The following is a 19,854-nucleotide window of genomic DNA, read 5'->3' on the forward strand; positions in this document are numbered from 1 at the left end:
TCCCTGCGGCCGCGGGTCGCTGGGTGTGTCCGGACGGGAGGGTGGGAGCGGGGAGCGGCAGCTGTGCCTTTGTCAGCCAGTAATGACGCCAGCGAGGCCAGGGCCCGGGCCTGTCAGGGCCAAGCACAGGAAACAGGTGGACCTCGCTGACGCCCCGACGGGGCGGGCGGGGGAGGCGCGCGCGGGCGTTGGGAGGCGCTGGGGGAACAGAAGGGGACCGGCTTGCCTCGGGTGTCCCGGCTCGGGAGTGCAGAGGCTCTCCGCTGTCTCTGCGGTGGCGTTGGGTGGGGGCGAGGCAATCAGGGCTCACCACTATCCCCCTCTCTGTTCCCCTCTGTTAGGATGCTAGAGTACCCCAAGCTGCGGTGACAAGAAGACCCCCACGACAATAGTGTGAAAAGGTCTGATTTTCATTCTCTCTCACACAGTCTGGTGCTGGGCAGCAGGGTGGCTCTGCCTAGCGAGGTTATTCTGGAATACGGTTTTCTTCCACCCTGTGGTTCTTCCACCTGCAAAGATGTCTGGGACAGGTCTGGCCAGAACTCAGGGGCTCACTACACCTGCTGTCTTATAAAGATCATGCCACACACAGGAATGTGGGTAGTACCTGTGATCCGGGCTCCCACAGATATCAGTTATTTTCTTATCACCTTTAGATTTTGCAGATATTGTGAAATCTTGTTCACCATTACTTTGAAAGTTGGGTAGTTATCAGATCTGTGGCTAGATTGTCCTTTAATGCATCAATAAGGAAATATATATATGATTAGATCATAATTCTTTAATATTTTATTAAATTTAAAATTTATGATTCTTTAATATTTTGATATTTCACCATGGTTGTTTTCCTCTGTAATCTTATGGTTTTGCTCCATGAACTTAAGAACCATATTCTGAGAGGGGCTGTAGACGAGACAACCAAAGGGGTCCATGAAAAAGCCAAGAAACCCTGCCCAGGGTGTTGCACAGTGGCTGCAGCCTGACCACGGGCATGTCGACATTCTAGGAGGGGAACAGGCTGCAGGTGCAGGGTAAACAAATTCCCTTTATGCCAGTGGTGTGGAACTTGCAGACTTCACTTTTGTTATGTTCACTGCTTGAACTTAGTCACATGGCTACACCCAGTTACAAGGGAGTCTGGGAAATATGGTTTTTACCTGGGCAGGAAGGTACTCAGGAAAAGTCTTAAATAAGAAGGGGAAAAAATGATTTGGGGGCCAACTAGCAGCCTGCTCCAATCCCAAAATTTTATTGTGCCACCAAGACCCACGATCCTTGAACTCATCTCTTCTTTTTAGTGTCCCTCCCAACACCTCAAGGCTTCACCTCTCACCCTGTTTAGAAGCCACAACTCGGCTCTTGTCAGTCTCTTACTACACCATCAACACCCTTTGCAAGGCCTCACCCTCTTTCCTGTGTTCTACATCCCAGACCCACTCACTCATTCAAGCCAGTCACCTCGGCCTATCTCTTGTCTCTCTCCTGTGTCATCAGTGTGTCTCTATGGAATCATTCAACATGGAGTATTTCTCCCTCACCAGAAACCTTCTCTCGCTGGCTGCCTGTAATCCCAGCAGTTCAGGAGGCTGAGGCAGGAGGATCATGAGTTCAAAGGCAGCCTCAGCAATTTAGTGAAGTCCTAGGCAACTTAGCCAGACCCTGTCTTTAAATAAAACAAAAAAGGGCTGGGATGTAGCTCAGTGGTTAAGCAACTCTGGCTTCAATCTCTGGTACAAAAAAAAAAAAAAAAAAAAGGAAGGAAAGAAAAGAAATCTCTTGACCCTGCTTACCTCACCAGCTCTTGTCCCCTTCTTTGTGCCTAAGTGGCAAAACTCTGCAGAAGAATTGTCTGTCCTTCTACCTTGAACTCCTTTCCTCTGCTTCAACCCACTCCAACCGGACACACACCCACATTAATCCATAGAAATTTCTACTGACAAGGTCATCAAGGCCTTCTTGCTGTTGATCCAGTGAACACTTCTCTCAGCTTTCCTGACCCATCAGCAGCAGCTGACCCTGATCATGTCCTCTTCCTGGACACACTGGCTTTCCCAGCTACCAGGACACTATGCCCCACCCCCCACTCTCCCTTTCACTTGGATGGCTGCTCCTTCTCTGTTCCATCTCTCTGACCTCTGGCCAGCCCGGGAGGTCAGTCCTTGGACCTCTTTTCAGTCTACAAGCCTTGGAGCTGATCTCATTCTCTGCCTTGAATACCCCCAGGGATGGAAGACTCCCACCTTTATTTCTCCAGACAGCCTCTCTCCGGAAGCCCAGTCTCATGACCCAGCTGCTTACTTGACCTCAAGAAATTTCTCAAGCTTAACATGTCATACTCAAAATCCTCACCCTCCCCACGAAATCTTCTCCCCTGGGCATTCCTGTTTTTCTGACTTAGGCCAGAATCCTCAAAGCCATCCTTACTCCATTCTTTCCCTCACATTCCACTTCCCATGATCTTTATCTTCAAAATCACCCGGAGATATGTCACTCCTCACTCCACCATAGCTACTCACCTTGTCCATGTTGCAATCTTCTCCCCTCTGGGTTCTTCACATAGTTTGAAACTGTTCTTTCCAGTTCTACTCTTGCCCTCTACAATTTATTCTCAACTTGGTAGTCAGAGGGATCCTTTTAAAATGAAAGTTGGATTGGGTCACTTTGCTCTCCACTCTCTAATGGCTCAGCTCGAATCTCTCTCTGAGTGAAGTCCAAATTTGCCACAATGGCTCACAGATCCTGTATCATCTGGCCCCTGTCACTTAGCTGACCCTCTCTCTTCAATCACAATAGGTGACCTTGCTCTTCCCTCCACTCATGGGGAACACTTCTGCCACGGGGGCCTTTGGACTTGAGGTTCCTCTCCCTGGAAGGCCTTCCCTAGACAGCCACATGGCTCACACCCTGTCCTTCTTCAAGACTTTGCTCAAACATCCCTTTCTCCATGAGGCCCACTTTACCCAAAGACCTGGTCCTCCTTCCCTGACTTATTTTTCTCCATAACATATATCACCACTACCTGTCAGGTGATGAGATTATTTTGTTACCATCTATTTCCCCTCTATAGTGTGCAGCCTCCTTGGGACAGGGATATTAGTCTGTTTTATTCTCTTCTAATTCCTAGTATAGTCATAACAATGTTTTAGTCAACAACAACAGTCCACGTATACAACAGTAGTCCCATAAGATTATAATGGAGCTGAAAAATTCCTATCGAGTAGTGACATTGTAACCTAGTGCAACATGTTACTCATGCTCATGGTGATACTTGGTTAAATAAACCCACTACGCTGCAAGTCATATGACAGTATAGCACATGTAGTTATCTACACTACATGGTACTTGATAATAAACAATCTTGTTACTGGTTTATGCATTTACTATACTATATTTTATTTTTTTGGTACCAAAGATTGAACCTGGGAGTACTTAATCACAGAGTCACATCCCCAGCCCTTTTTTTGTATTTTATTTAGAGACAGGGTCTTGCTGAGTTGCTTAGGGCCTTGCTGAGTTGCTGAGGCTGACCTTGAACTTGTGATTCTCCTGCCTCAGCCTCTTGAGCCACTGGGATTACAGGTATGCACCAACAGGCCTGGTCTTCTATATTATACTTTTTATTGTTATTTTTTAGAGCATTCTTACTTATTAAAAACATTTCTTGTAAAACAGTATGTTGTGCTGTGGCCATAGCAGCCTCATGCAACTTTTTTTTTTTTAACCGTGTACTTGATTGCATCAAGAGGCCATTCTGAGTGTCTGGCCCATGTCATCTGGGTTTGTTAAGTGCCCTCCATGATGTTTGCACAACAAGGAAACTGGCTAATGATGCGTTTCTCAGGACACGCACAATTGTACTTAGAATGCACCCAGTAAATTGCTGAATGTATGAATTGCCTATTCTTTTCTGCAGCCCCACATAAGTCCCATAAGAAGGTTTCCTTTTTCTTTCCCTTTTGCACCCTGAAAATTCTCCCCAAGCATTCAGCTAGGGCAGGAGTCCAGGAGCAGGAGCATGAAATGGGAAAGCTGGTGCAGATCAAGGGCACACCACAGTGAAGGGGAGCATGCAGTCTCTCCACATATGTTTATTGAGCACCTGCTATAAGCTCACTTGTAAAGATGAATGACACCTGTCATTGAGCCTAAAAGAAGCTGAGACTACAGTAGTGGCAGATGAGCCAACTAGTGATTACAGTGCTTTGTTTTCACAGGGAAGCCCTGAATTGGAGCCCCACAATCTCAACCCATCAGTAGCAGGGAAGGCCAATGTAGTGCAGACATCAAGAGCAGAATTTGGAGCAAGTTACTTGAGACCAGAGATGGGTTTACTATGAAGTTGGCAAAGCATAAGCATCCTGACCTCTCACTTGCTCCTGTTCCTTCCAAGGTCCTGAACTGTATGCTTGTGAGGTCATTTTTGTTTTGCAAACTCTATGAAAGTCAGACTGTTTTATTCGCAAAGAAGGCCTCTTAAATTGGTGTCATGCCCTACAAAACCCACGTCTGCCCTGTATGGACAGAGATCAAGTGTTCAGTATCCACCCTAGCAAAATGCCATCATTTAACAGTGACATGGAAAAGGGGCTTTACAGCAGAGGTGTCATTTGAGCTGATCATAATAGAGAAGTAGAGGTTCACCAGGTGCCAAAGAGTTCAAGTGTCTCCCAGAATTTGCAGAGATGGCCCCATGGGCTTTGTTACGGACTTCAGGGATGCTCTGGAAAAAGAGCTATCATTTGTTGATCACCTAAGATGCTTTAAACACGTTTTTGGTATCAATTTATTAGATCTGCTCAAGGTCTCAAAGCCACATAAGGGGCTAGCTAGATCTATGTCGGTGACTCTGGCAAGTTCCATTTCCAACAATGGCTCCTGTTTTTCCTCTGTGTCCCCAGTATGGCTTGCTCTGTGGCTTCCACTTCCCCAGAACCCTAATTCATTCTCAAGCATTAGCCCATCGAGGGTGGGGCTCTCCCACCCAGTTCCAGACAGCCCAATCAGTGGCCACCACCCAGGGTCACAGTGCCTGCCATACCCCAGCTCATCTAGGGCGGGGCAAAGCACTTACCAGGAAAATGCAAGCAAAACTCCCACAGAGCCACAGGACCTTCTTTTTATAAATAAAGGCTGGGATGTGACAACGTGGTGGCAGAATTCGTCTGCAGTCTCATTTCCCAGCTCCCTTAACAACCCGCTCCCCCACCCAGGAACAGCTCAGAGCATCAGTTTGCACCATCTGAAAATAAGAATGAAACCCGCAGGAATTGAGCCAAACAATGTGTACCAAATGAAAGCAGCTCTGTCTCTGAGGCCTGTGGCTTCTCCTGCTTCCCCTTCCCAATCTCGGGGCTGCCAGAAAAATGCTGGAGGTAACTGCCCATCCTTGGACCCTTCCAAGATGACCACGTTTGGAATGAGTCAGACAATTGCCTTTCCCTCTTGCTTGGGGCATTTAGCAGATATTGTCCATTGTGCAACATCTTGGGACAAACATGTTTTCTTTTCCTCATGTCCTACACCCTAAGCTCTTGGGGACCCAGTTGAGTGGAACAGAGAACAAAGGAAACTGGAAATAACCAGAACTTCTCGCATTTGAACAGCATCCTGCAACTTAGACTGTGCCAATGATCCCTTAATCTCACTTTGTAGATTTGACCCTAGGTGGGTGGAGAGAGATTGGTGACTGATAAGTGGCAAAACTGAGACTGAAACTCAGGGTTTCTGGCTGGATCCGGCTCCCTTCCATGGAGCAATGCATGTGGACACAGTCTGTGGGGGGTGGGGCAGAGCGGGGCGTGAGGTGGCAAAGCAGACAATTGTAGGTTTCCTGTGGTGATTTACTGCAGATTGGAGCTGTTGCCCAGTATGTTTTTAGACTGGAGCCATGGGCCCAACAGGCCTCTCCTAGAGGACAACTGGCCTGGAAGATGATGTCCGGACCACACCAAGGACCCCACAGAGCAGGGAACCAAAACCCCCTATCTCCAGGCTGCAGCTGGGTTATGCTTGGCCTCCAAAGTACCCTTTAAGATATGAATGTTTTTGCTAACATTTGAAGACTAGGAGAGTTTATGTAAGAATTGGTATTTCTGGAATCTCTTAAAAATGTGAAGATTATACCAGGCTTGCTGTCCCTAGATTTAAGCAATGCTGTCCCCACCCCCACCCCAATCCCCAATAAGCCTTTGCTATGGCACTAACTTATTGTCTTGTCTGGCCTTTGTGATGTCATCTGAAGGTGCTGGGACTTTGTTGCTGAGGAAGTCTGTGACCTTTTAAAGGTCACGGATATAAATCAAGGGATCAGTAAGGTCCACCAAACTGAGCATTCTTTCCATTGTGACAGTCAGCAGCAACCACAGTTGGAAGGGGAACCTGTGATTTTGTCTCCAGAAATCACTTGACATTTTTACATCACATTAGAGTTTTTCACATATCTCCAAATGCTGTTTATGCTCATCACCACTTTGAAATGGACCCTGGCTAGGTCTTTAACACTTTGTAAAGAGGTGTACACTGGCCTGGCTTGGTGGCTCACACCTGTAATCCCAGAGACTTGGGAGGCTGAAGCAGGAGGATAGCAACTTCAAGGCCAGTCTCAGCAACTTAGTGAGACCCTGTCTCAAAAAAAAAAAAAAAAAAAAGAAGAGGTCTGGGGATGGAGCTAAGTGGTAGAGCCCCTGGATTCAATCCAGAAAATGCAAGCAAAATTCCCATATATATGGCAAACCTAGGTATTTTATTTTATGCATTTAATCTGAGAAAAGGGCCACAGGTTCCATGAGCCTGCCAAAGGGATCCAAAGCACAAAGTGGACTCACATCTTCAAAATGAAGTAATAACAGTCCTTGGAGAGGGAAGGGACCTTGTAGGGAAGAGAGGCAGAAGCTGAGCTACCTCCCCCATCGAGTCCCTCCCTAGTGGCTTCACTCCTGGCTCCAAGCCCAGGGCAGAGTTCTCCGAGGTCTCCCAGATTCCAGAGAGCACTTAGCCTATTGCAAGGGGCGGGAGGCCGGAGGCTGTGCTGCGGTTCTGTGTTTAGTGGCTTGAGCCTCCTCCACGATCGCTCCTCCTCTCCAGAGCAACCCCTGCGTGAACTTGGAGGGAGGAAGCCCAGCTCCCGGCCCTAGCCACGCAGCCGGCGCCGCCTCCCCTTCTCTCACCCGCTGGGTTTGCTGAGCGCTGACTCATCATCAGACTCTCCCACCCAGCTGGGTGCACGCCCACGACGTGCCCTCCTTCTCGATTCTCCGCGGCTTCCTCCCAGGCTCTTCCCAGGCGCCTGCAAACCCACGCGCGTCTCCCGTGTCTTCGCTGCCCGGCCCCCTCCCAGCAACCATCCTCTTATTTCCCTGCCAGATCCGGAAATGTGTGGTCTCATTGCATTTCCTCCTGATCCTTGTGGCGCCCACTCAGCCTCCAGCTCGTCCTCCAGCTCCCTGGCAGTCTACTGAAATGGCCCGGCTGAGGGTCAACACCTGGCCTTCCAGGCAGGACAGGTGGCCCTCCCACCCCCGGCTCCACCCCGCGGCCCCGGGCCGCCTCTTCCCGGAGGATGGACCAGCTCCCTCCCCTGGTTTCCATGACACTGCACTTTCCCACGTCTCCGGGTTTCTGACAGCTCGTTTCCTTGCTGGCATCGCCTTCTCCCCGTGGGTGTGCCCAAGGGCTGCCCTTGGAGTTCTCTTCCTCTCTGTGGGTGCCACCGGCTCTCCGGATGGGCTCCGCCTCCACCTCTCCCTCTGCTGCCTCTTCAGCCCCCTTGCCCACCTTCCCAACCCCACCTGGTCAGCGTTGCCAGGAAGACCCTCAGTCCACCAACCCTACCGTGAATGGTGTTCTAAATCTCAGATTGATTGCACTGGGGATTGAACCACACTGAGCTGCATCCCCAGACCTTTTCTTCATTTTTTTATTTTGCTACAAGATCTCACTAAATTACACAGACTTACCTCAAACTTATGAACCTCTTGCTTCCACCTCCAGGGGAGCTGGGATTAGCCCCGGAGCTACTGTGCCTGGCTAAATCGCAGGATTATTGGCCCTGGAGGTGTACAAGTGTAGGCCAGCCAGAAACCTACCTGCAGAGATGTTGCAGAAGAGAAAGGTGTCCCCTGAGTCTGAGCTTACTTACTTACCAGGATTTTTAATGGATAGCTAAGAGGGAAGGACTCTAAACTCACTGCCCAAGTTCAAATCCCACCTCAGCCACTAGCTGCTGTGATCTCAGGCAAGTTCATTCATTTATTCATCCAGTTATTTAGCAAATTGAGCCTTAGACTCTGATTCAGACTCTGAAAATACAAATGGAAAACCCAGTGGCCCCCACACTGGGGAAGTTTATTCAGAGCCCTGGCTTTAATGGGATAAGCATCCCGAAGACTGAGGCTGTGACATGATGCTGTGAGAACCCATAACAGGTTGCTCCTAGGGAGGTCAGGGTTGACTTCCTGGACCTTTAAACTCAGATCAGAAGGATGAGCAGAGTTATGGGTGGGGAGTGACAGGCTAAATCGTGCCTGCTAAGAATGTCCACATTTGGATTCCTGTTCCAACACAGTCTCTGACTGTGTTGCTTTACATGGCAAAAAAAAGAATGTCACTAAATGAAGGATCTCAGGTCAGGTGCCATAGCTCATGCTTATAATCCCAGCAACTCAGGAGGCTGAGGCAGGAGAATCACAAGTTCAAGGCTAGCCTCCATGATTCAATGAGACTGTGCCTCAAAAAGTCTGGGGATGTAGCTCAGTGGAAAAGTGCCTCTAGGTTCAATTCCTAGTGCTAAAAAAAAAAAAAAAAATCTGAAAAATGAGAGACTATCTTGGATCGCCTGGTGTAGGCACAGGGGTCCTTATGAGGAAGAGGCAGGAGAGTCAGAGTCAGAGAAGATGTGGCAATGGAAGCAGAGGGCAGAGTGTGTCATTGCTGGAAGGGAGTCACGAGCGAAGGATGTCTGGATGGAGAAACTGGAAAAGCCAAGGAAATGTGTTCTCTAGAACCTCCACAAGGAACACAGATGACCCAGTCGAGGCTTCTCACCCCCAGACTATAAGAGGATAAATTTGTGTTGCCGTAAACCACTGAATTTGTGGTAATTCTTGTAGCAGTAATAGGTAACTAAGACTCTGGGAGAAGAATAGAAAAGCATGCACTGAGGCTGGGGTGAGAGATGGGTGTCTATGACTCAAAGAAACATGGTGTGCTAGAGTTGGGGGGAGTGGGAAGGATGTGTGCTATGTGTGGGGCAGGGAGTGGGAAGGATGAGGCTGGACAGGTGAGCAGGGGCCAGATCATGGGCAGTAACTTCATTTTTATTCCAATAAGAAGTTCTAAGCAGCTCTTTATTTACATTATCAATCCCTATAAGCCTCGGCTTCCTCGCTGGTAAAATGGTGTCAAAGGGTTGTTGAGAAAATTAAATGAGATAATGTAACAAAATAGCTCTTAGTAAGTGCTCACTTAATGTCAAGTCTTGCTACAACACCATGGTTTTCTAGCTGTGCTCCACAGAGCTCAGGGGATTCTGTGAGGCTCCTCTGGGGCTACTGAGCAGGGAAGGAAAGAAAGACCATGGCCTAGGGGGGCAGTTTGCCCACAATTAGAGCAGCTGGCTTTGTTTGTGGCCATGTTAATCTTAGTTTCTGCTCAAGATTCTATTTGCTAAAGATTCCTCAGCTGAGATGAAGTCTGAAAGCTACTACTGCCTCTCTTCTTTCCGGAAAAGAAACCCTGACCTGGAGGTGCCACTATGACAGCAAAACCAGCTGTAGAACCCGGGGCCCCTAGCCACCAGAGTCTTGCTGTTTTGTGGCCTGGGCCTTAGGGCAGGCTGGGGGCTTCATAGCATGGAGCCTGTTCTCCTTCTTAGCTCTCCCTGTGATTTATGTTATATTTTTATTTGCTTCTTTCTTATTTCAGGTCAGTGTCCTCTGGGGACCTGAGGTCCATTTGAACAGGAATTGCACATTTTGTTATCCACAGAGTCTCTGGGGCCTGCCTCTGTGTCTGGCACATGATGATAACAGGAAATCGTGGGAAAATGCTAGCTTTGTCCTGAACTCGTCACCATATTCATGTCTTCAGTGTTTATCCCTAATTCTCCAAGTTGGCTCTCAAGACATGTTGAGTGAAAGGCTTCACATGGCTTATGACCAGGGCAAGTCTCTCAACCCCTCTGCACCACATGGGGGGCCATGATGCTGGTGGTGGTGATGTGGAGGGTGAAGTGACCTGATGATCCCTGCTAATCCCCCGGCTTCTGGGCTGCAGCAGGCACTCAGGCAGCAGGAGAGCCACAGTATTACCTCATCCACTTGGCTGCCTAATTGCTGGGGTTCTGGTCGCCCTGTCTTCACAGGGACACTGCCCTAATCCCTGAGTCATGAAGGATCCCTTCCCTCCACCAGCCAAGCCTCCCACCCACTGCTCTGCTTCCCCCTTAGGCCCAGGCCAGTACTCCCACCTGCCTGGCTCCCACTCCCCCGCCCCCATTCCTGTGCCATAGCTGCAGCCATGCTCTAGGCTGCGTCTCCCTTCTGTGGTCTCCTCCCTTTCAGGGCTCCAAGAAGGCTCCCACACCTGATATCATCCAGGACCCACTTGTCCCAGGCTCCCACTAACACCCGAGCAGGAGCCTCCATGGTCCCTCCCTCCCACAGCCAGGCCCAGCCAGACTCTTGGGCTCCCCACACCCCATCAGCACCCCCACACACCTTCCATTCGGAAATAAACTCAATGTGAACCTGAGACCCTTGAGGACAAAGACTGGCTCCTGTCGTTTCCTCTTTTAAGGAATTCTGGTTTCTGTCCCCTTGTCCCTATTCTCACTGCCACCTCCTTAGGTGAGGCTGCTTTAAGTCTCTCACCTAATGTCACCATCTGTCTCCTCTGGCCAGGTCCCCTCCTTATGGTGATTCTTTGAAAGCACAGATTAGTTTGTGACACTCCCTTCCTTTTGGGGACTCCCCAGTGCCCTCTGATAAAGATTAGTCTCCACTCCCTCCCCGACACACCCAGCTGACTGGTAGTGGAATAAAGGGACAGGCCTCTCATTCTACAAGGTTGGAATGTTCTTCCTTTGGCCAGAAACACCTTCTTTCCTCCCCCCTCCCCTCCTCCAATCCCTGCTCACAGCTGAATCTCAGCTGGACTACCTGCTCCCACTCACTATCTGTGGTTTTGGCCAGTGGCTTCCTCTGTGAGCCTTGGTATCCTACACATCGCTCAATGGCACTAGCTTGTTATTGTTACAACCCCACCAGCCTGTCCGCTGTTTGATGGGGGGGAGAGTGCTGAGTCTCCACCACCAGGAGGCCACGCACAGTGCCTGGCCCACAGGTGTGTGGTAAACACTTGCTTCATTGAACTGAACTCACTAGAAGCTCAACTAGCTTCCCCAACCTCTCCACCTCTCCAAATCCTGCTTGCTTTCCCTGATAACAAAAACAATGGCTAACAATCCTAGAGTGCTTATTACAGCTGTCACTGTTAAGGGCCTCAAGTATAGTTTCTGTGCTTTCTCCTTATTAGGCACCTTCTGCAGAGTCAGCTCCTGCCAGCCTGGAAGTGCCCCGCCACTTCCCCACACCAGCCTGGACATGTCCCACTCTGCCCACAAACACCTGCTCCTCTTATACCTTCCCTATGCTCTAAACCTTCCTTATGCTCAGGTTTAGAAAAAAGACAAAAATGAAATACTCTAAAAGCCTTGATTCTGGGAAATATTATTTCATTTTTTTAAATACTCTGCTATTTTTTTTCTAAAATAAAAAAAATTGTCACTTTTCACAACTAAAACAAAAAGATGTTAGTTGTGGTAGATGTTGTTAAAATACAAAATTAACAATACAAGAAGCGAAGAGGAAGAAGGAATATAGGAAAGTAGAAAAACTCCCCAAAACAAGTATGCTAAAGTGATGATTTCTGAACAAATTAATCATCAATAAAGACAAGTATATACCATAAAATCAAAGCCACATTCACTATAAATCTCTGCAACTATTCAAAAGAGTACAATTATTTTCTAGCCCTGGCAAATTAAACATATCACATTGATTATAATGGGCCTGCAATGAACTTGGAAGTATTTGTATCACGTATTAAAAACACACATGACTGCCATGGTGTCACACGCCTGTAATCCCAGTGACTGAGGAGGCTGGGTCAGGAGGATTGTGAGTTCAAAGCCAGCCTCAGCAACTTAGCAAGGCACTAAGCAATTCAGTAGGACCCTGTCTCTAAATAAAATATACACAAAAAAGAAGTGTGTGTGTGGCAGGGGGTGGGTGCTGGGGTTGTGGCTCACACACATGACTTTTCTAATGTGACAGACCAGACTGGATTGGCTACAATAAATAATACGCATTTAACTGACAATAGTTTTTTCCATTTTCAACTTTAGGAGTGGTGAGATAAAAAGATTTAATGTCTTCCTTTATTCCAAGCAAACAGAGATGTTCAAAATAAGTCCTTGGAGCTCAGTTCTGAGCCAGGTGACAGTGAGGGGCAGCTTTATGAATCTGGTTACTAAAATAAGGATGCATTTCTTTGACTGAAAAATCATTTTAAGTATCTGGAAGAGCTAACCCAGCATTCCTGCACATTTGTGTATTGTAAGCTACAAAGTGGGGTTCAGGGTCTAGGTCAATACATGTCTCAGGAAGGCTGCCGGCCCCATCCTCCCTTCCCTGTGAAACACTGGGCAATAGTAACTGACAGCCACGCTGGGGTCTTTTCAGTTGGGATAGGCAGAAAAGGAGGGAGGGCAACTGAGGCACCAGAGCTCATCAGATGGTATATTTGGAGTCACGGAATTAAAGTACTGCAGGGAGGAGGAGACCTTTGCTATGAGCTGCTTCAAGCTCTGAGAGTCACACCCCTCCCCTCACCCCAATGCACTCTGCCTGGAATTATCACAGGGATGGATTAATTTCATGAATGAGGTTAGTAAAATCATCCCCATTTTGCACATGGGAAAGCAGAAGTGCAATGAGTTTAAGAATTTATCAAGTGTATTAATTTTCTGGGCTGCCAAAATGAAGTGCCACAGATTGAATGGCTTAGAATACCAGAAATTTGTTGTTTTACAATTCTGGTGCGTAGAAGTACAAGATCAAGATGTGAGCCAGGGCCTGTGACGGGAAAGCCTGTCCCTGCCTCTTTCCTAGTGCTGGTGATTTGCTGGCAATCCTTAGCACTCCTTCACTTGTAGACCCACCACCTGATCTCTCTGCTAGCTTCCTGCCATATTAGATTAGGGCCCCCTAGACTTCAGTTTAACTTGATTACCTTTGTAAAGATCCTATTTCCAAATAAGACTATAACCACAGGTACTAGAGTTTGCTACTTGAATTTTGTTGTTGTTGTTAAGGGCAGGGGCAACATTTAAAACACAGGCATTTCAACCTCTGGGCCTAGGCTCTTAACCAAAACGTGCCTTGTCTCCTTTCTGGCCACCTGGCTCTCTCGGATAGGACACATATATCTCATGGATACCGTGGAGGATGGAGCCCAGTGCTTTGGAGGACTTCCTCAGTCTAATCTCTACTGACATCCTATACTGCTTTTCTGTGGTGGGGGGAACTGCAGAGGTCACAGAGACTGGCAAGAGTCACATACACAAGGCAATCAGTTTTACAAAGTGCTGCACAGTTATTAGGACTCTAGGGCTGTCCTTCTCTATTCTTTCTTATTTATTTCACTTAAAAGGCACAGTCAGAATTCTTCTAAATGGGACAGGTGTTGTCTCCTCCTCCTCCTCCTTGGGACCAGGAATTGAACCCAAGGCAATTAACCACTGATTCACATCCCCAGCCCTTTTTAAAATATTATATTTAGAGAGAGGGTCTTGCTAAGTTGTTCAGGGCCTTGCTAAGTGGCTGAGGCTGGCTTTGAACTTTCAATCCTTCTGCCTCAGCCTCCAGAGCTGCTGGGATTACAGGCCTGCACCACCATGCCTAGCACCTAAGTCTTTATTTCTTCATCTGAAAACTGATAATAACTCTTATTATATCATGGGGTTATTTGAAGATTAAATGAGATAGTGAGAAAGAAGAGCTAGCTCAAAGGTAATTGTGATTGTTTTAAATAATGTAGTTTCCCTAGAGTCCTAGAGAGAGGGCAGAGATCAGTGGGGAGAGACAGATGAGGCTGAGGAAACATGTCCCAGGAGCACTGGGTGGGAGAGAACAAGAGTCACAGTACACACTTGCCTTCCTGAGTGTAAATGGGGAATTCCTAAGCTTGGGTCGACCCACACGGGGTGGCCATTAAAGGCAAGATGGCCAGAAGGGAACTCCTTGGATGAAGGTGGAGCTGTGGAAAATGGGAACATCCCCAAATTCTGGAGAGAATGAGGTCATTCCAGCTGAAGCCAATCACAACTCTCCCTTGGGCAGACAAAAAAGGGTTTTACTAAGCCAGAAAATGTGGAGACTGCTGCCAGGGAAGGAGGCGAGCCCTGGGCCCAAGGCCATGAGCCGTGGGAGGCCCCACCCTGGCTAGAGAAAGAGACCTGGAGGTGCTGCGCCGATGGGGGCCAGCCCAGAGGCCAAGAGGGGAGGGCGGCCTGTCTGAATTGTCTGTTGGCGGTGATGCAGCAGTTCTGGAAAAGCCATTAGGCCCTGGGCACAGGCAGCCAACAGAACTCAGCATCCCAGGGCCCTGCAATATTTTTTTTTAAGAAAGCAAAAAGCAAGAGTATATTCCTTCAATCAGAGATATGGATTTTTTCTTTAACCCAATATGCCAGGACATAGCAAGACATTTAAACCAGGAGTCTGCGCTTCCCTCCTAATTAGAGCTTTGGCATTGAGCAAATGTGGGTTCAAATTCTGGTTGCTCTCAGGCTGGATGCTTGTCACCTTTGTGTTGAACCTTGGGATCACAGTACTATGGGACAGATGGTGGGCATCTTCTTCTCCCTCCCAGGCTGTCAGGAGACTGAGGGAGGCTAAATGCAGGGGTAGCAGGCACTGCCAGGCACACAGCCCACAGGGACTGGATTCCAGGGCTTGGAAGGGAGAGGTGGGCTCTCGGACGCTGCCCCTGACCCCAAGGTAGGTATGGCCCCTATACAGTGACCCTGGGCTTGGACCTCTCCCTGGAGCACCGCCATCTGTCCCCACTTCTCCACACCCCAGAGAAATGGCACAGAGCCCGCGGGAGAGAGGCACGCTTTTCCCCAGTCACCACTGCTGCAGAAACCCCCCAGACCCGGTGGCGCTGTCCAGAGGCGCTGACGTCAGCCAGAGGCAGCCGCTGGGAGCTTTTCTGGGAGCCTCTTCCTAGAATCGTCCACCTCCGGGAAGGCAACGCTGGGACAGGGGCCAAGTCCGGCAGCTGCTCAGCGCCCGCCTAGCCTGGGGAGGTTTCCTGTGTGCCCCCTCACAATGTCAGGATCCTGGAGCACCAGGGCAGGGGCGGGCTGGCTGGCCGGCCACCACCTCCGGATCCCCAACCTCTCCAAGAACCGCCACCACCACAGATTCCTGGAGCCTCCTTCTCCACTTCGCAAGGAGCAGGGGAGTGCCCCTCCCCCACCCCTGCCTCCCGTTCCTTCCTGGTGGGGTCCCAGGCTTTGAAAGTCTTTGCAGGTGAGGACAGAAGTTGCGACCAACATGTCCTAGACCATTAGAGCAGACACACAGGCATTTCCCAGCCAGGGCTTTTTTTTTTTTTAATACCTTTATTATTATTATTATGATTACTATGATTTAATGTGGTGCTGAGGATGGAACCCAGTGCCTCCCACATGCTAGGCAAGTGCTTTAACCACTGAACCACAACTCCAGCCCCCCCAGCCCAGGCTTTTAATGGGGATCTCTTGGTGCGGACATGTCCCCCAGTGCTCCTCAGGCATTACATAATCCTGATAACAACCAGGCCCCTGGGAGACACTGTTCTCTAGGTGGACTTTACAGATGTGCCATGGCCATAGCAGCTTGCCCCAGGTCACACAGCTATTTGGTGCAGAACTAGTGCTCCAGTCATGTCTTGTGACCTCAAATCTGGGCTCTTTGCCGCCCACTTACATTTCTCAAAGCACTTTCTATGGTCCACTCCTTTCTTGGGGTTTGTCCAGAACCAGAGACCTGCAGTACAGCATGCCCAAGGGGCACGGTCGGCCCTCTGCATCCACGGGGGGTACAAAAACTACTTGATCAACCAGATAGAAAGTATTTGAAAAAATTTTTCATCTGTACTGAACAGACATTTTTTTCCTTGTCATTATTCCCTAAATATAGAACAAGAACTACTTACATAGCATTTACATTATATTAGCTATTATAGGTAACCTAGAGATGGAGATGTACATAGGTTATATGCATATATACTGTTTCATATTAAGGAACTGAACATTCACAGATTTTGGTATCCTTGGGGGTCCTGAAAGGAATCCCTCTTAAATACTGAGGCACGACTTGTATATTCAACTATCTCTTGGAGAGTTTAGAAGCATATTGACCCTGAAAAGTCCTTCAGTGAATAAATCCAATGTTTCTAATCCAGTGTTTCTCAGACTTATTTTTACTTGGAATTCTTCCCCTCCCTCAATGGTATACTTTTAATATCCCAGAGAATGTGCTTTGGGAAATACCATATGTAAGATCACATTACTCTCTTGCTCAGATAGTTCGTGACACATAAACCAATAAATGCTGGTTCCATAAACCTAAGCCTATCCTATCCCATTCCCCCTATACCCTGAAGAGTTTCTCAACCATGGAAGATAACCCAGATCCTATAGATAATCCAATCCTGATCGCAGCCCTGGGGTGGGTCTTCCTGGCTGTGCTGGTCACACGGAATGAAAATTCCACCCAAGCAGCTCCTGAGGGCTCCCTGAGTTCAGCCATTCAGAGGACTCAACTCCAAAAATAAAGGGAATGTCTGACACAAGCCCCTTCAGTTTGGTAGCAGCAGAAATACGAGAAGTGGGAGACGTGGATATAAAAACCTCCCTGCCCATATTAAGCCTTTTCTAGCCTGCCCAGCAGGACAGCACAGCCTGGAGCCTCCGTTCACCTCTGCCAGCCCTTGAACCTCCACTTTTCCCTTCATCAAGTCTCGCCATGACCCCCTCACGGTCTCCCAGCTGTCCCCCTCCCATCCTCCTTAACGCCACTGAAACTTCATGCTAGGCTAGATTCGGAGCTCCTCAACCTTAGTGCACTCAGGGATCATCAGTGGGGGTGATGGCCACAGAACACAGGCTCAGTGCTGTGGACTGGGGCTCAGCCCTCCTGTGCTTTCCAATGCAGCCATCAACTCTCACGAACACCCATGACCTTGGCTTCCATTTTTCCGTGGCACCTCTTTGGCATACCTCGTAGCCTGTGCAGCCTCCGTCACACGTCTCCTCCCTTCCCATGTCCCTCACTGCTGTGAATTCAGTCCCGTGTGCGCAGCTCTCCACGGGACACTATGTGTACTGGACTGGTCTCATTGCTTTCCATCACTTGCTTTTTTGGGTCTTCATCACTTTGCCCATGTTCCCTCCCAAACCCAGGTCTACTGCTAAGCCCCTAGTCTCCTACTTCTGGAGGGAAAAAAAATCAAGGCCATGGAGAGCATACAATCTCCATCCACTTCTTGCTCTGTGTTGATTGCATTATCTGCCCTCCTCCACTTTCCCATTAATTTTAGAAGCAGGCCAAAATCCAGGCCAAATCTCCCCAACCGTATGTTGCCAAAGTTCAAATCCCATTTCTGTCACTTACTGACCGTGTGATCTTAATCAGTTTCTTTTCTTTTTTTGTGGTGCTATTGGGTTGAATTCAAGGCCTCAGGCATGCTAGGCAAGTGCTCTACCACTGAACTACATTCTCAGCCCTTTCTCAGATTTCTTTATCTCTCAGTGCCTCAGTTTCCTCATCAGTGAAATGGTATAATGCAGTCACGTGCCATATAGCATCATTTCTTGGTCAAGAACAAATAACATATGTGGTCTCACAAGATTATATGGTTCAGTGACATTGCAGCCATCTTTGTTAGTGTAAGTACACTCCATAATGTCTATACAGTGATATTATCACCTATTGACATGTTTCTCAGAATGTGTCCCTGTTGTAAAACTGTACCTGGAGTTTACCACATGGAGTTGGCAAAAGGATTAAATGAGATGAACCACACAGAGTATGGCACAGGTCTGGTCACAGCAAAGGCTGGCCATGGTTATTGTTACCTCTTCCTCTGCCTCCTTCAAAGCAAGTTCCATCATTATAAAACTTCCTAGCTTTCTGCTCTTTCTTCTCAGCCTAGAAAGATTCATACATCCCTCCTGTCCTAACAATATTGTGTGTGTGTGTGTGTGTGTGTGTGTGTGTGTTTTACTGGGGATAGAAGCCAAGATCTTATGCATGCAAGGCCAGAGGGCCTTTAAGGAGGTAATTAAAGGGCTGGGGCTGTGGCTCAATGGTAGAGCGCTTGCCTAGCACATGTGAGGCACTATGTTCAAACCTCAGCACCACATAAAAATAAATAAAATAAAGGTATTATGTCCATCTACAGAAAAATAAATGTTTAAAAAAGGGAAGTAATTAAGGTTAAATGACATCATAGGATAGGTTCATAATTCAATAAGGCTGTTGTCCTTATAAAAAGAGGAAAGGACAACAAAGAGCTATCCCTCTCTGCATGTGCACAGAGAAAGGGCCACTTGTGGATGCAGTGAGAAGATGAGTGTCCACAGGCCACACAGAGAGCCCTCACACCTTGATCTTGAATTTCTAGGTTCTAGATCTGTGACATAATAAATTTTTGTTGTTTCAGTCACTCAGGGTATGGCTTGAACACACTCAGTGTAGCATTTTGTGGTGGCAATCCAAGCTGGCTAGTATAATACTTAAGCATTATCGGTTAGCTTCTGCTGTATAACAAACCATCCTAAAATTGGGTGGCTGAAAATAGCAATCATTTATTTAGCTCACCTTCATGCAGATCAGCAGTTGCAGCTGGGCTGGGCTTTGTGGCCAGGCTCACTTGTGATCTGTTGCTAGGTTGGCTAGACACTGGCTGGTCACGGTGACCTTCACTGGATGGCTCATCTCTCACCCTCCAGCAGGCAGGCTGGGGCTTGTTTTCATGGTCGGGAAGTAAGATTCTAAGAAAGCCAGCAGAGTGGAGGTTGGAAAAGAAAAGCTTCAAACCAGAGACAGAGATCTGGGTCTTTCCACTCACATCAGGCAGTTGGTCTGTCAAAATTAAGACATCTTAGACACAGAGCTGGGATTATATAATAATTAAATAGGTAAACTCTGGGAAAACACCTGGCAGCCTAAGATACAGTGAAAGGACTTGATGGAGGCAGAATGGGGAAGAATGAGGGTGATTGGCTTTGGCCGGCTGGGGGGAATGGAGGAAATGATTTATTGAGCTTGTATTCTTTGCTGAACAATGGTCTCACACTTTGCACACACAGAACACTGAGATGCTGCAGAGGATGTCTCGGGCCACACTTCTGATTTTGAACCTTAATTTTCCACTGACCCAGGGATAGTTACTGACCCTTTCTGTGCCTCAGGATGCTCATCTGCAAAATAAGGTGCGTAATGATGGCACCTACCTCAGTGGGCTGTTGGGAGGATTATGAAATAATACCTGTGGACCACTTAGTAGTGCCCTACAAATATCTGCTGCTGTCATTATTGCCTCATTTAATCCTATCCATGAGGTAAGCCCTAAATAATGACTCTAATATGTAGATAAACTGGGCCTGGATGCAGGCAATCTTATCTCCGGAAGTCATCATCTTAGCCACAACTTTCTCCACCTTCTCCACTCATCATTCTCCAACAGGAAGACAGCAGAGCTGGGGTTGAAGAGAATGACTTTGGTTTTAGTTGTAGATTG

This window comes from Ictidomys tridecemlineatus, chromosome 7 (assembly GCF_052094955.1).
Source record: "Ictidomys tridecemlineatus isolate mIctTri1 chromosome 7, mIctTri1.hap1, whole genome shotgun sequence".
Lineage (NCBI taxonomy): Eukaryota > Metazoa > Chordata > Mammalia > Rodentia > Sciuridae > Ictidomys > Ictidomys tridecemlineatus.